The 13,943-nt window shown below is 54.9% G+C and overlaps 1 protein-coding gene across 1 annotated transcript in view; it reads left to right on the top strand.

Moving 5' to 3' along the window:
* Window positions 1-1,565: 1,565 nt before the first annotated feature.
* LOC140193372 (uncharacterized) overlaps window positions 1,566-13,943 on the top strand; it is a 143,057-nt gene continuing 130,679 nt past the window's right edge. The window contains exon 1 of the mRNA XM_072250704.1: window positions 1,566-1,847. The gene's annotated coding sequence lies outside the window, so the exon portion shown is untranslated. The remainder of the gene's footprint in view (window positions 1,848-13,943) is intronic.

Here is a 13,943-nt window from a genome sequence, read left to right on the forward strand (position 1 = left end):
ATTGATTAATTTTGAGTGGATGATAATGTTGAACGTCAAGCTGTAGTCAATGAAGAGCATCCTGATGTGTGCATCTTCACTGTTCAGATGTTCCAGGGTTGAGTGAAGGGCCAATGAAATGGCATCTGCTGCTCGGCCTGTTGTTACGGTAGGCAAAATGGAACGTATTCAATTCGCTCCTCAGGCTGATGATACAAAGCAATTCATGACAGTGGACGTATTACAACTGCTACAGGAAAAGCCTCGCTGAGGCAGGTTACCACGTTCTTCTAGATGTAAGACACTCTGGCTCGGGCCAGGTGTATGTTGTGATAAAACACCCAGAGTCAGTTCGGGTGTGCATCATGATAAAACACCGGGGTCGGGTCGGGTGTAGGTTCCAATAAGACACCCAGGGTCAGGTTAGGTGTGCGTCACGATGAAACATGAAACACTGGGTGTCTAGTGCTCTGTTAGGGTGTTGTAGGTACACATCCTTGGCTCTCATCTCCGAGTGTGGTGTCCGTTTGTGACACCATTTTGCCTAATTGCAGGGTTCAGTGGGGACACTACTAATCTGGATGAAAACCCAGCAAAATTTGGGCTCAGGGATGTCCTGTGCAGGTTGCGGAGACCCAGGGGATGAGCCAATTGGTGCAGCTAGTGCGGATCCGTCCAGTGCAGAAACGGGTTGATCATGGCTCCGCTCGCGGAGCAGTTCCCAACCACTCAAATGTCCTCGCTATGAACAGTCACAGGGATTGGGCGGGGGAGTTAACCTGGGCTTGTTATGGGGTTCAGGGAATACCCACAGCCTTTCACCATTCGGGAACCTTTACTGTTCCTGTGTGTGTGTGAGACAGTGAGAGAGAGTGTGTATGTGTGTGAGAGAGAGGGGGTGTATGTGTATGTGTGAGTGAGTGTGTGTGTGTGTGATGTGTGTGTGTGTGTGTGTGTGTGTGTGTGTGTGTGAGAGACAGCGAGAGAGAGGGGGTGTATGTGTGAGAGAGGGTGTGTGTGTGTGAGAGAGAGGGGGATGTATGTGTATGTGTGAGTGTGTATGAGAGAGTGTGTGTGTGAGAGAGAGGGGTGTGTATCTGTGTGAGAGAGAGGGGGTGTATGTGTATGTCTGAGTGTGCGTGTGTGTGAGAGAGCGAGCGAGAGGGGGGGTGTATGTGTGAGATAGAGAGGGGTGTGTATGCGTGTGAGCGAGTGGGGGTGTATGTGTGAGAGAGGGTGTGCATGTGTGAGTGTGTATGAGAGAGAGAGAGAGTGTGTGTGTGAGAGAGAGGACTGTGTATATATAAGTGCGTGTATGAGAGAGAGTGACAGTGTGTGAATGTGTGGGTGGTGTGTGTGTATATGAGTGTGAGTGTGTGATATTTGTATGTGTGTGTGTGTGTGTGTGCGCGCACGTACGCGACATTAACAGTGCAGTTTTGTCCGTGCTTCAGTACGATACGTTTTTCATTTGATGAATGTTTCACTGGTAAAACTGTGTTCAAATGAGCTTTCAGTGTGATTGTAGGTGACACTATTTGTAGGCGCGCCTGTTTGTGAGCCCCTCCCCATCCCCACCCCCACCCCTCTCTCTCAGTAACTGCGTAGGGACTGCCCTCTCTTGGTCAGTCTCCCCTGGGTCTGACTTTTAATGAACGGAGCCCCCGCGTCCAGTTCCCTTTAACAGAAGGAGCGAGAGCGTGTGACTGGGACGGAGACACGAGAGTGATCAGCAGCGGGAACAGACTGAAACGGGAATCGTTACAAAGGGAGCGCAACGCTTGAAATATCCGGATGGACGGGACGGGACGGGAGGAAGAGGAGGAGAGGGCAGAGGCCAGCGAGACCCGTTCGCGCTGAGAGTGGAGGTTTGTAAACGCTGGCCGCTGCCCCCTTCCTTATCTGTGAGCCGGAGCAGCTGCTTGCTGTTTTGTGGTCATTAAAGTGTCGCCTCCAGGAAGGAGGGTGGGAACGGGCAGAGAGGAAAATAGAGGAGCGTGCGTATGTACTGAACATGGCGACTGTTTTGAGCGGGGGGGACGCTGAAGATGCAGCGGGCAGTGGGTGGGGGGTCAGTGCGGGTTGGAGAACAGCGAGGACTCGGGGTGCGCTGCCCAGGAGACGGCCGAGATTGTGGAAGGGCCCACAGCTCCCGCACCTCCGTGCTCCTCACTCCCCTCTGTCCCTCTCTCTTTCCACTCTCCACCCCTTTCCTCTCTACAGCCCCCTTTCCCTCTCTCTGTCCACTCTCCACCTCTCTCCACTCCCCTTTTTCTCTTTCCACTGTCCACTTCTTTCAATTTTTCTCCACTTTTCTCCCCTTTCTCTCTCCTTCCATTTATCACTCCTTTCCTGTCTTTTCTGTTCTCTTCATTTCTATTTCCACACCATCTTCCTCTTTCCTTTCTTTCCCTCTTCCCCTTATCTCCTTCCCTGTCTCTCTCAACTCTCTCCTCTTCCTCATCTTTTCTCTCCTCTCTCTGCTTCGTTCTTTCTTTCTCCCTTTCCTTACTTTTTCAATCGTTTCATTTCTCCCTCCTTTTGCCCTCTAATTTGCTTCACCCTCTATCTCATTCACTCTCTCCTCCCTCTCTTCAACCCCTCCTGTTCTGTTTGAATATTCTCCTGATCATTGCATTAAATCTGAGATGTCCTCGTATGCACACCCACACACACAGACATCTCTATCTCAGTGGCATGCAAGGACACAATCGCACTGTTTTCTTTGACCAGCAGCTGAGGACCAAGGTTGCAGTTCCCCACCCTGACAAATTCCTCAATTCCTATTTCAGTCACAGAAAGGAGAAACACTTAAATGTTTTATTCTCATCCTGCCACAATCAGTATGTATGCCTGGATGAGATTAGGGTCATGCAGCACAGAGACAGGTTATTCTGCTCAGTGTTGACCAAGATCCCCAAACAAGTTAGGCCCCATTTCCCACCGAACCTTTCCTCTCCGTGTACCTGTCCAAGTGCCTTTTAAAGAATGGACACTCAAGAAGAGGGTCCCACCCACCAGCTGGAGTCTCTGCACATGAGGCTACCTAGATGTTCCTTCCTAATTCTATCATTGGATTGATCTAGCTGAATGCCCAGAACTGCAACCAGGTCTCTCTAACCATAAAAATAATCACACCCTTGAAAAAACAGCATCAGCCGCAGTCCTGACATCCATGATCAAAAGGCCACTCATAGCTAATGTTCACAAAACTATATAGACTCTTATTCACTTGCAACCTAGGCCATTAAATCTACAATTGGAGAGTCAGAGATGGGCAGTGTGTGACGGTGCGTCAGAGATGGGCTGTGTGTGACGGTGTAAGAGATGGGCTGTGTGTGATGGTGTCAGAGATGGGCTGTGCGTGATGGTGTGTCAGAGATGGGCTGTGCGTGACGGTGTGTCAGAGATGGGCTGTCTGTAATGGTGTCAGAGATAAGATGTGCGTGATGGTGTGTCAGAGATGGGCTGTGTGTGACGGTGTGTCAGAGATGGGCTGTGCGTGACGGTGCGTCAGAGATGGGCTGTGCGTGACGGTGTGTCAGAGATGGGCTGCGCGTGACAGTGTGTCAGAGATGGGCTGTGCGTGACGGTGTGTCAGAGATGGGCTGTGTGTGATGGTGTCAGAGATGGGCTGTGTGTGATGGTGTCAGAGATGGGCTGTGCGTGATGGTGTGTCAGAGATGGGCTGTGCGTGATGGTGTGTCAGAGATGGGCTGTGCGTGACGGTGTGTCAGAGATGGGCTGTCTGTAATGGTGTCAGAGATGAGATGTGCGTGATGGTGTGTCAGAGATGGGCTGTGCGTGACGGTGCGTCAGAGATGGGCTGTGCGTGACGGTGTGTCAGAGATGGGCTGTGCGTGACGGTGTGTCAGAGATGGGCTGTGTGCGATGCTGTGTCAGAGATGGGTTGTGTGCGATGGTGTTTGAGATAGGCTGTGTGTGACGGTGTCTGAGATGGGCTGTGTGCGACGGTGTGTCAGAGATGGGCTGTGTGTGACGGTGTGTCAGAGATGGGCTGTGTGTGATGGTGTCTGAGGTGGGCTGTGTGGGGCTGTGTGTGACTGTGTCAGAGATGGTCATTGTGTGACGGTGTCAGAGATGGGCTGTGTGTGATGGTATGTCAGAGATGGGCTGTGTGTGATGGTGTGTCAGAGATGGGCTGTGTGTGATGGTGTGTCGGAGATGGGCTGTGTGTGATGGTGTCAGAGATGCGTTGTGTGTGCCGGTGTGTCAGAGATGCGTTGTGTGTGATGGTGTCAGAGATGCGTTGTGTGTGACGGTGTGTCAGAGATGGGCTGTGTGTGACGGCGTCAGAGATGGGCTGTGTGCGATGGTGCCTCAGAGATGGGCTGTGCGCGACGGTGTGTCAGAGATGGGCTGTGTGTGACGGTGTCAGAGATGGACTGTGCGTCATGGGGTCAGAGATGGGCTGTGCGTGATGGTGTCAGAGATGGTCTGTGTGTGACGGTGTGTCAGAGATGGGCTATGTGTGACGGTGTGTCAGAGATGGGCTGTGTGTGACGGTGTCTGAGATGAGCTGTGTGTGACGGTGTCAGAGATGGGCTGTGTGTCATGGTGTCAGAGATGGGCTGTGCGTGATGGTGTCAGAGATGGGCTGTGTGTGACGGTGTGTCAGAGATGGGCTGTGTGTGACGGTGTGTCGGAGACGGGCTGTGTGTGATGTTGTCTGACGGGCTATGTGAGACGTCAGAGATGTCTCACACAGCCCGTGTGTGACTGTGTGAGTGTCAGAGTTGGGCTGTGTGAGACAGTGCGTCAGAGACGGGCTGTGTGTGACGGTGTGTCGGAGATGGGCTGTGTGTGACGGTGTGTCGGAGATGGGCTGTGTGTGACGGTGTGTCTGAGATGGGCTGTGCGTGATGGTGTCAGGGATGGATTGAGCGTGATGGTGTCAGGGATGAGCTATGTGTGACAGTGTGTCAGAGATTGGCTGTCTGTGACGGTGTGTCAGAGATGGGCTGTGCGTGACGGTGTGTCAGAGATGGGCTGTGCGTGACGGTGTGTCAGAGATGGGCTGTGCGTGACGGTGTCAGAGATGGGTTGTGCCTGACGGTGTCAGAGATGGGCTGTGCGTGACGGTGTCAGAGATGGGTTGTGCCTGATGGTGTCAGAGATGGGTTGTGCCTGATGGTGTCAGAGATGGGTTGTGCCTGATGGTGTCTGAGATGGGCTGTGTGTGATGGTGTGTCAGAGATGGGCTGTGTGCGATGGTGTCAGAGATGGGCTGAGTGCGATGGTGTCAGAGATGGGCTGTGTGTGATGGTGCGTCAGAGATGGGCTGTGTGCCGGTGCGTCAGAGATGGGCTGTGTGTGCCGGTGTGTCAGAGATGGGCTGTGTGTGACGGTGTCAGAGATGGGTTGTGTGTGACGGTGTCAGAGATGGTCTGTGCCTGATGGTGTCTGAGATGGGCTGTGTGTGACGGTGTATCAGAGATTGGCTGTGTGCGATGCTATCAGAGATGGGCTGAGTCCGATGGTGTCTGAGATGGGCTGTGTGCGATGGTGTGTCAGAGATGGGCTGTGTGCGATGGTGTGTCAGAGATGGGCTGTGTGCGATGGTGTCAGAGATGGGCTGAGTGCGATGGTGTCAGAGATGGGCTGTGTGTGCCGGTGCGTCAGAGATGGGCTGTGTGCGATGGTGTCAGAGATGGGCTGTGTGTCATGGTGTCAGAGATGGGCTGTGTGTGATGGTGTCAGAGATGGGCTGTGCGTGACGGTGCGTCAGAGATGGGCTGTGTGTGCCGGTGTGTCAGAGATGGGCTGTGTGTGACGGTGTCAGAGATGGGCTGTTCGTGACGGTGTGTCAGAGATGGGCTGTGCGTGACGGTGTGTCAGAGATGGGCTGTGCGTGACGGTGTCAGAGATGGACTGTGCGTGACGGTGTCAGAGATGGGCTGTGCGTGACGGTGTCAGAGATGGGTTGTGCCTGATGGTGTCAGAGATGGGTTGTGCCTGATGGTGTCTGAGATGGGCTGTGTGTGATGGTGTGTCAGAGATGGGCTGTGTGCGATGGTATCAGAGATGGGCTGAGTGCGATGGTGTCAGAGATGGGCTGAGTGCGATGGTGTCAGAGATGGGCTGTGTGTACCGGTGTGTCAGAGATGGGCTGTGTGTGACGGTGTCAGAGATGGGTTGTGTGTGACGGTCTCAGAGATGGTCTGTGCCTGATGGTGTCTGAGATGGGCTGTGTGTGACGGTGTATCAGAGATTGGCTGTGTGCGATGCTATCAGAGATGGGCTGAGTCCGATGGTGTCAGAGATGGGCTGTGTGTGATGGTGTGTCAGAGATGGGCTGTGTGTGATGGTGTCAGAGATGGGCTGTGTGTGACGGTGTCAACAGATGGGCTGTGTGAGATGGTGCGTCAGAGATGACTGTGTGTGACGGTGTGTCGGAGACGGGCTGTGTGTGATGTTGTCTGACGGGCTATGTGAGACGTCAGAGATGTCTCACACAGCCCGTGTGTGACTGTGTGAGTGTCAGAGACGGGCTGTGTGTGACGCTGTCAAAAGATGGGCTGTGTGTGACGGTGGGTCAGAGATGGCTGTGTGTGACGGTGTGTCGGAGATGGGCTGTGTATGATGGTGTCTGAGATGGGCTGTGTGTGATGGTGTCAGGGATGGATTGTGCGTGATGGTGTCAGAGATGAGCTGTGTGTGACGGTGTGTCAGAGATGGGCTGTGTGCGATGCTATCAGAGATGGGCTGAGTGCGATGGTGTCAGAGATGGGCTGTGTGTGATGGTGCGTCAGAGATGGGCTGTGTGCTGGTACGTCAGAGATGGGCTGTGTGTGATGGTGTCAGAGATGCGTTGTGTGTGCCGGTGTGTCAGAGATGCGTTGTGTGTGATGGTGTCAGAGATGCATTGTGTGTGACGGTGTGTCAGAGATGGGCTGTGTGTGACGGCGTCAGAGATGGGCTGTGTGCGATGGTGCCTCAGAGATGGGCTGTGCGCGACGGTGTGTCAGAGATGGGCTGTGTGTGACGGTGTCAGAGATGGACTGTGCGTCATGGGGTCAGAGATGGACTGTGCGTCATGGGGTCAGAGATGGTCTGTGTGTGACGGTGTGTCAGAGATGGGCTGTGTGTGACGGTGTGTCAGAGATGGGCTGTGTGTGACGGTGTCTGAGATGAGCTGTGTGTGACGGTGTCAGAGATGGGCTGTGTGTCATGGTGTCAGAGATGGGCTGTGTGTCATGGTGTCAGAGATGGGCTGTGCGTGATGGTGTCAGAGATGGGCTGTGTGTGACGGTGTGTCAGAGATGGGCTGTGTGTGATGGTGTCTGAGATGGGCTGTGTGCGACGGTGCGTCAGAGACGGGCTGTGTGTGATGTTGTCTGACGGGCTATGTGAGACGTCAGAGATGTCTCACACAGCCCGTGTGTGACTGTGTGAGTGTCAGAGATGGGCTGTGTGAGACAGTGCGTCAGAGACGGGCTGTGTGTAACGGTGTCAAGAGATGGGCTGTGTGTGACGGTGGGTCAGAGATGGTCTGTGCGTGATGGTGTCAGGGATGGATTGAGCGTGATGGTGTCAGGGATGAGCTATGTGTGACAGTGTGTCAGAGATTGGCTGTCTGTGACGGTGTGTCAGAGATGGGCTGTGCGTGACGGTGTGTCAGAGATGGGCTGTGCGTGACGGTGTGTCAGAGATGGGCTGTGTGTGATGGTGTCAGAGATGGGCTGTGTGTGACGGTGTCAACAGATGGGCTGTGTGTGACGGTCGGTCAGAGATGACTGTGTGTGACGGTGTGTCGGAGACGGGCTGTGTGTGATGTTGTCTGACGGGCTATGTGAGACGTCAGAGATGTCTCACACAGCCCGTGTGTGACTGTGTGAGTGTCAGAGATGGGCTGTGTGAGACAGTGCGTCAGAGACGGGCTGTGTGTAACGGTGTCAAGAGATGGGCTGTGTGTGACGGTGGGTCAGAGATGGCTGTGTGTGACGGTGTGTCGGAGATGGGCTGTGTATGATGGTGTCTGAGATGGGCTGTGTGTGATGGTGTCAGGGATGGATTGTGCGTGATGGTGTCAGAGATGAGCTGTGTGTGATGGTGTGTCAGAGATGGGCTGTCTGTGACGGTGTGTCAGAGATGGGCTGTGTGTGACGATGTGTCAGAGATGGGCTGTGCGTAACGGTGTGTCAGAGATGGGCTGTGTGTGTGACGGTGTGTCAGAGATGGGTTGTGCCTGATGGTGTCAGAGATGGGTTGTGCCTGATGGTGTCAGAGATGGGCTGTGTGCGATGGTATCAGAGATGGGCTGAGTGCGATGGTGTCAGAGATGGGCTGAGTGCGATGGTGTCAGAGATGGGCTGAGTGCGATGGTGTCAGAGATGGGCTGAGTGCGATGGTGTCAGAGATGGGCTGTGTGTGATGGTGCGTCAGAGATGGGCTGTGTGCCGGTGCGTCAGAGATGGGCTGTGTGTGATTGTGTCAGAGATGCGTTGTGTGTGATGGTGTCAGAGATGGGCTGTGTGTGATGGAGTCAGAGACGGGTTGTGTGTGACGGTGTCAGAGATGGGCTGTGTGTGACGGTGTGTCAGAGATGGGCTGTGTGTGACGGTGTGTCAGAGATGGGCTGTGTGTGACAGTGTGATGGTGTCAGAGATGGGCTGTGTGCGATGCTGTGTCAGATGGGCTGTGTGCGATGGTGCGTCAGAGATGGGTTGTGTGCGATGGTGCGTCAGAGATGGGCTGTGTGTGACGGTGTCAGAGATGGGTTGTGTGTGACGGTGTCAGAGATGGTCTGTGTGTGACGGTGTCAGAGATGGTCTGTGCCTGATGGTGTCTGAGATGGGCTGTGTGTGATGGTGTGTCAGAGATGGGCTGTGTGCGATGGTGTCAGAGATGGGCTGAGTGCGATGGTGTCTGAGATGGGCTGTGTGTGATGGTGTGTCAGAGATGGGCTGTGTGCGATGGTATCAGAGATGGGCTGAGTGCGATGGTGTCAGAGATGGGCTGAGTGCGATGGTGTCTGAGATGGGCTGTGTGTGATGGTGTGTCAGAGATGGGCTGTGTGCGATGGTATCAGAGATGGGCTGAGTGCGATGGTGTCAGAGATGGGCTGAGTGCGATGGTGTCAGAGATGGGCTGTGTGTGATGGTGCGTCAGAGATGGGCTGTGTGCCGGTGCGTCAGAGATGGGCTGTGTGTGCCGGTGTGTCAGAGATGGGCTGTGCGTGACGGTGTCAGAGATGGGCTGTGCGTGACGGTGTGTCAGAGATGGGTTGTGCGTGACGGTGTGTCAGAGATGGGCTGTGCGTGACGGTGTCAGAGATGGACTGTGCGTGACGGTGTCAGAGATGGGCTGTGCGTGACGGTGTGTCAGAGATGGGCTGTGCGTGACGGTGTGTCAGAGATGGGCTGTGCGTGACGGTGTCAGAGATGGACTGTGCGTGACGGTGTCAGAGATGGGCTGTGCGTGATGGTGTCAGAGATGGGTTGTGCCTGATGGTGTCAGAGATGGGTTGTGCCTGATGGTGTCTGAGATGGGCTGTGTGTGATGGTGTGTCAGAGATGGGCTGTGTGCGATGGTGTCAGAGATGGGCTGAGTGCGATGGTGTCAGAGATGGGCTGTGTGTGACGGTGTCAGAGATGGTCTGTGTGTGATGGTGTCAGAGATGGTCTGTGTGTGATGGTGTGTCAGAGATGGGCTGTGTGTGACGGTGTGTCAGAGATGGGCTGTGTGTGACGGTGTCAGAGATGGGTTGTGTGTGACGGTGTCAGAGATGGTCTGTGCCTGATGGTGTCTGAGATGGGCTGTGTGTGACGGTGTATCAGAGATTGGCTGTGTGCGATGCTATCAGAGATGGGCTGAGTCCGATGGTGTCAGAGATGGGCTGTGTGTGATGGTGTGTCAGAGATGGGCTGTGTGTGATGGTGCCAGAGATGGGCTGTGTGTGACGGTGTCAACAGATGGGCTGTGTGAGACGGTGCTTCAGAGATGACTGTGTGTGACGGTGTGTTGGAGACGGGCTGTGTGTGATGTTGTCTGACGGGCTATGTGAGACGTCAGAGATGTCTCACACAGCCCGTGTGTGACTGTGTGAGTGTCAGAGATGGGCTGTGTGAGACAGTGCGTCAGAGACGGGCTGTGTGTGACGGTGTCAAAAGATGGGCTGTGTGTGACGGTGGGTCAGAGATGGGCTGTGTGTGACGGTGGGTCAGAGATGGCTGTGTGTGACGGTGTGTCGGAGATGGGCTGTGTATGATGGTGTCTGAGATGGGCTGTGTGTGATGGTGTCAGGGATGGATTGTGCGTGATGGTGTCAGAGATGAGCTGTGTGTGACGGTGTGTCAGAGATGGGCTGTGCGTGACGGTGTGTCAGAGATGGGCTGTGCGTGACGGTGTGTCAGAGATGGGCTGTGCGTGACGGTGTGTCAGAGATGGGCTGTGTGTGTGACGGTGTGTCAGAGATGGGCTGTGCGTGACGGTGTGTCAGAGATGGGCTGTGCGTGACGGTGTGTCAGAGATGGGCTGTGCGTGACGGTGTCAGAGATGGGCTGTGCGTGACGGTGTCAGAGATGGGTTGTGCCTGATGGTGTCAGAGATGGGTTGTGCCTGATTGTGTCTGAGATGGGCTGTGTGCGATGGTGTGTCAGAGATGGGCTGAATGCACTGGTGTCAGAGATGGGCTGAGTGTGATGGTGCGTCAGAGATGGGCTGTGTGCCGGTGTGTCAGAGATGGGCTGTGTGTGATGGTGTCAGAGATGCGTTGTGTGTGCCGGTGCGTCAGAGATGCGTTGTGTGTGATGGTGTCAGAGATGGGCTGTGTGTGACGGCGTCAGAGATGGGCTGTGCGTGACGGTGTCACAGATGGTCTGTGCGTGACGGTGTCAGAGATGGTCTGTGCCTGATGGTGTCTGAGATGGGCTGCGTGTGATGGTGTGTCAGAGATGGGCTGCGTGTGATGGTGTGTCAGAGATGGGCTGTGTGTAATGGTGTCAGAGATGGGCTGTGCCTGATGGCGATGTTATCAGAGATGGGCTGTGCCTGATGGTGTCTGAGATGGGCTGTGTGTGATGGTGTGTCAGAGATGGGCTGTGTGTGACGGTGTCAGAGATGGGTTGTGTGTGACGGTGTCAGAGATGGTCTGTGCCTGATGGTGTCTGAGATGGGCTGTGTGTGACGGTGTATCAGAGATTGGCTGTGTGCGATGCTATCAGAGATGGGCTGAGTCCGATGGTGTCAGAGATGGGCTGTGTGTGACGGCGTCAGAGATGGGCTGTGCGTGATGGTGTCAGAGATGGTCTGTGCGTGACGGTGTCAGAGATGGTCTGTGCCTGATGGTGTCTGAGATGGGCTGTGTGTGATGGTGTGTCAGAGATGGGCTGTGTGTGATGGTGTGTCAGAGATGGGCTGTGTGTAATGGTGTCAGAGATGGGCTGTGCCTGATGGCGATGGTATCAGAGATGGGCTGTGCCTGATGGTGTCTGAGATGGGCTGTGTGTGATGGTGTGTCAGAGATGGGCTGTGTGTGACGGTGTCAGAGATGGGTTGTGTGTGACGGTGTCAGAGATGGTCTGTGCCTGATGGTGTCTGAGATGGGCTGTGTGCGACGGTGTATCAGAGATTGGCTGTGTGCGATGCTATCAGAGATGGGTTGAGTCCGATGGTGTCAGAGATGGGCTGTGTGTGATGGTGTCAGAGATGGGCTGTGTGTGACGGTGTCAACAGATGGGCTGTGTGTGACGGTCGGTCAGAGATGACTGTGTGTGACGGTGTGTCGTAGACGGGCTGTGTGTGATGTTGTCTGACGGGCTATGTGAGACGTCAGAGATGTCTCACACAGCCCGTGTGTGACTGTGTGAGTGTCAGAGATGGGCTGTGTGAGACAGTGCGTCAGAGACGGGCTGTGTGTGACGGTGTCAAGAGATGGGCTGTGTGTGACGGTGGGTCAGAGATGGCTGTGTGTGACGGTGTGTCGGAGATGGGCTGTGTGTGATGGTGTCTGAGATGGGCTGTGTGTGATGGTGTCAGGGATGGATTGTGCGTGATGGTGTCAGAGATGTGCTGTGTGTGACGGTGTGTCAGAGATGGGCTGTGCGTGACGGTGTGTCAGAGATGGGCTGTGCGTGACGGTGTGTCAGAGATGGGCTGTGCGTGACGGTGTGTCAGAGATGGGCTGTGTGTGTGACGGTGTGTCAGAGATGGGCTGTGCCTGATGGTGTCTGAGATGGGCTGTGTGTGATGGTGTGTCAGAGATGGGCTGTGCGTGACGGTGTCAGAGATGGACTGTGCGTGACGGTGTCAGAGATGGGTGGTGCCTGATGGTGTCAGAGATGGGCTGTGTGTGATGGTGTCAGAGATGGGCTGTGTGCGATGGTGTCAGAGATGGGCTGAGTGCGATGGTGTCAGAGATGGGCTGTGTGTGACGGTGGGTCAGAGATGGGCTGTGTGTGCCGGTGCGTCAGAGATGGGCTGTGTGCCGGTGCGTCAGAGATGGGCTGTGTGTGATGGTGTCAGAGATGCGTTGTGTGTGCCGGTGTGTCAGAGATGGGCTGTGTGTGATGGTGTCAGAGATGGGTTGTGTGTGACGGTGTGTCAGAGATGGGCTGTGCGTGACGGCGTCAGAGATGGGCTGTGCGTGACGGTGTCAGAGATGGTCTGTGCGTGACGGTGTCAGAGATGGTCTGTGCCTGATGGTTTCTGAGATGGGCTGTGTGTGATGGTGTGTCAGAGATGGGCTGTGTGTGATGGTGTGTCAGAGATGGGCTGTGTGTGATGGTGTGTCAGAGATGGGCTGTGTGTAATGGTGTCAGAGATGGGCTGTGCCTGATGGTGTCTGAGATGGGCTGTGTGTGATGGTGTGTCAGAGATGGTCTGTGCCTGATGGTGTCTGAGATGGGCTGTGTGTGACGGTGTATCAGAGATTGGCTGTGTGCGATGCTATCAGAGATGGGCTGAGTCCGATGGTGTCAGAGATGGGCTGTGTGTGATGGTGTGTCAGAGATGGGCTGTGTGTGATGGTGTCAGAGATGGGCTGTGTGTGATGGTGCGTCAGAGATGGGCTGTGTGCCGGTGCGTCAGAGATGGGCTGTGTGCCGGTGCGTCAGAGATGCGTTGTGTGAGATGGTGTCAGAGATGGGTTGTGTGTGACGGTGTGTCACAGATGGGCTGTGTGTGACGGCGTGAGAGATGGGCTGTGTGTGACGGTGTCAGAGATGGGTTGTGTGTGACGGTGTCAGAGATGGTCTGTGCCTGATGGTGTCTGAGATGGGCTGTGTGTGACGGTGTATCAGAGATTGGCTGTGTGCGATGCTATCAGAGATGGGCTGAGTCCGATGGTGTCAGAGATGGGCTGTGTGTGATGGTGTGTCAGAGATGGGCTGTGTGTGATGGTGTCAGAGATGGGCTGTGTGTGATGGTGTCAGAGATGGGCTGTGTGTGACGGTGTCAACAGATGGGCTGTGTGTGACGGTCGGTCAGAGGTGACTGTGTGTGACGGTGTGTCGGAGACGGGCTGTGTGTGATGTTGTCTGACGGGCTATGTGAGACATCAGAGATGTCTCACACAGCCCGTGTGTGACTGTGTGAGTGTCAGATATGGGCTGTATGAGACAGTGCGTCAGAGACGGGCTGTGTGTGACGGTGTCAAGAGATGGGCTGTGTGTGACGGTGTCAAGAGATGGGCTGTGTGTGACGGTGGGTCAGAGATGGCTGTGTGTGACAGTGTGTCGGAGATGGGCTGTGTATGATGGTGTCTGAGATGGGCTGTGTGTGATGGTGTCAGGGATGGATTGTGCGTGATGGTGTCAGAGATGAGCTGTGTGTGACAGTGTGTCAGAGATGGGCTGTCTGTGACGGTGTGTCAGAGATGGGCTGTGCGTGACGGTGTGTCAGAGATGGGCTGTGCGTGACGGTGTGTCAGAGATGGGCTGTGCGTGACGGTGTCAGAGATGGGTTGTGCCTGATGGTGTCAGAGATGGGTTGTGCCTGATGGT

This window comes from Mobula birostris, unplaced genomic scaffold (assembly GCF_030028105.1).
Source record: "Mobula birostris isolate sMobBir1 unplaced genomic scaffold, sMobBir1.hap1 scaffold_566, whole genome shotgun sequence".
NCBI lineage: Eukaryota > Metazoa > Chordata > Chondrichthyes > Myliobatiformes > Myliobatidae > Mobula > Mobula birostris.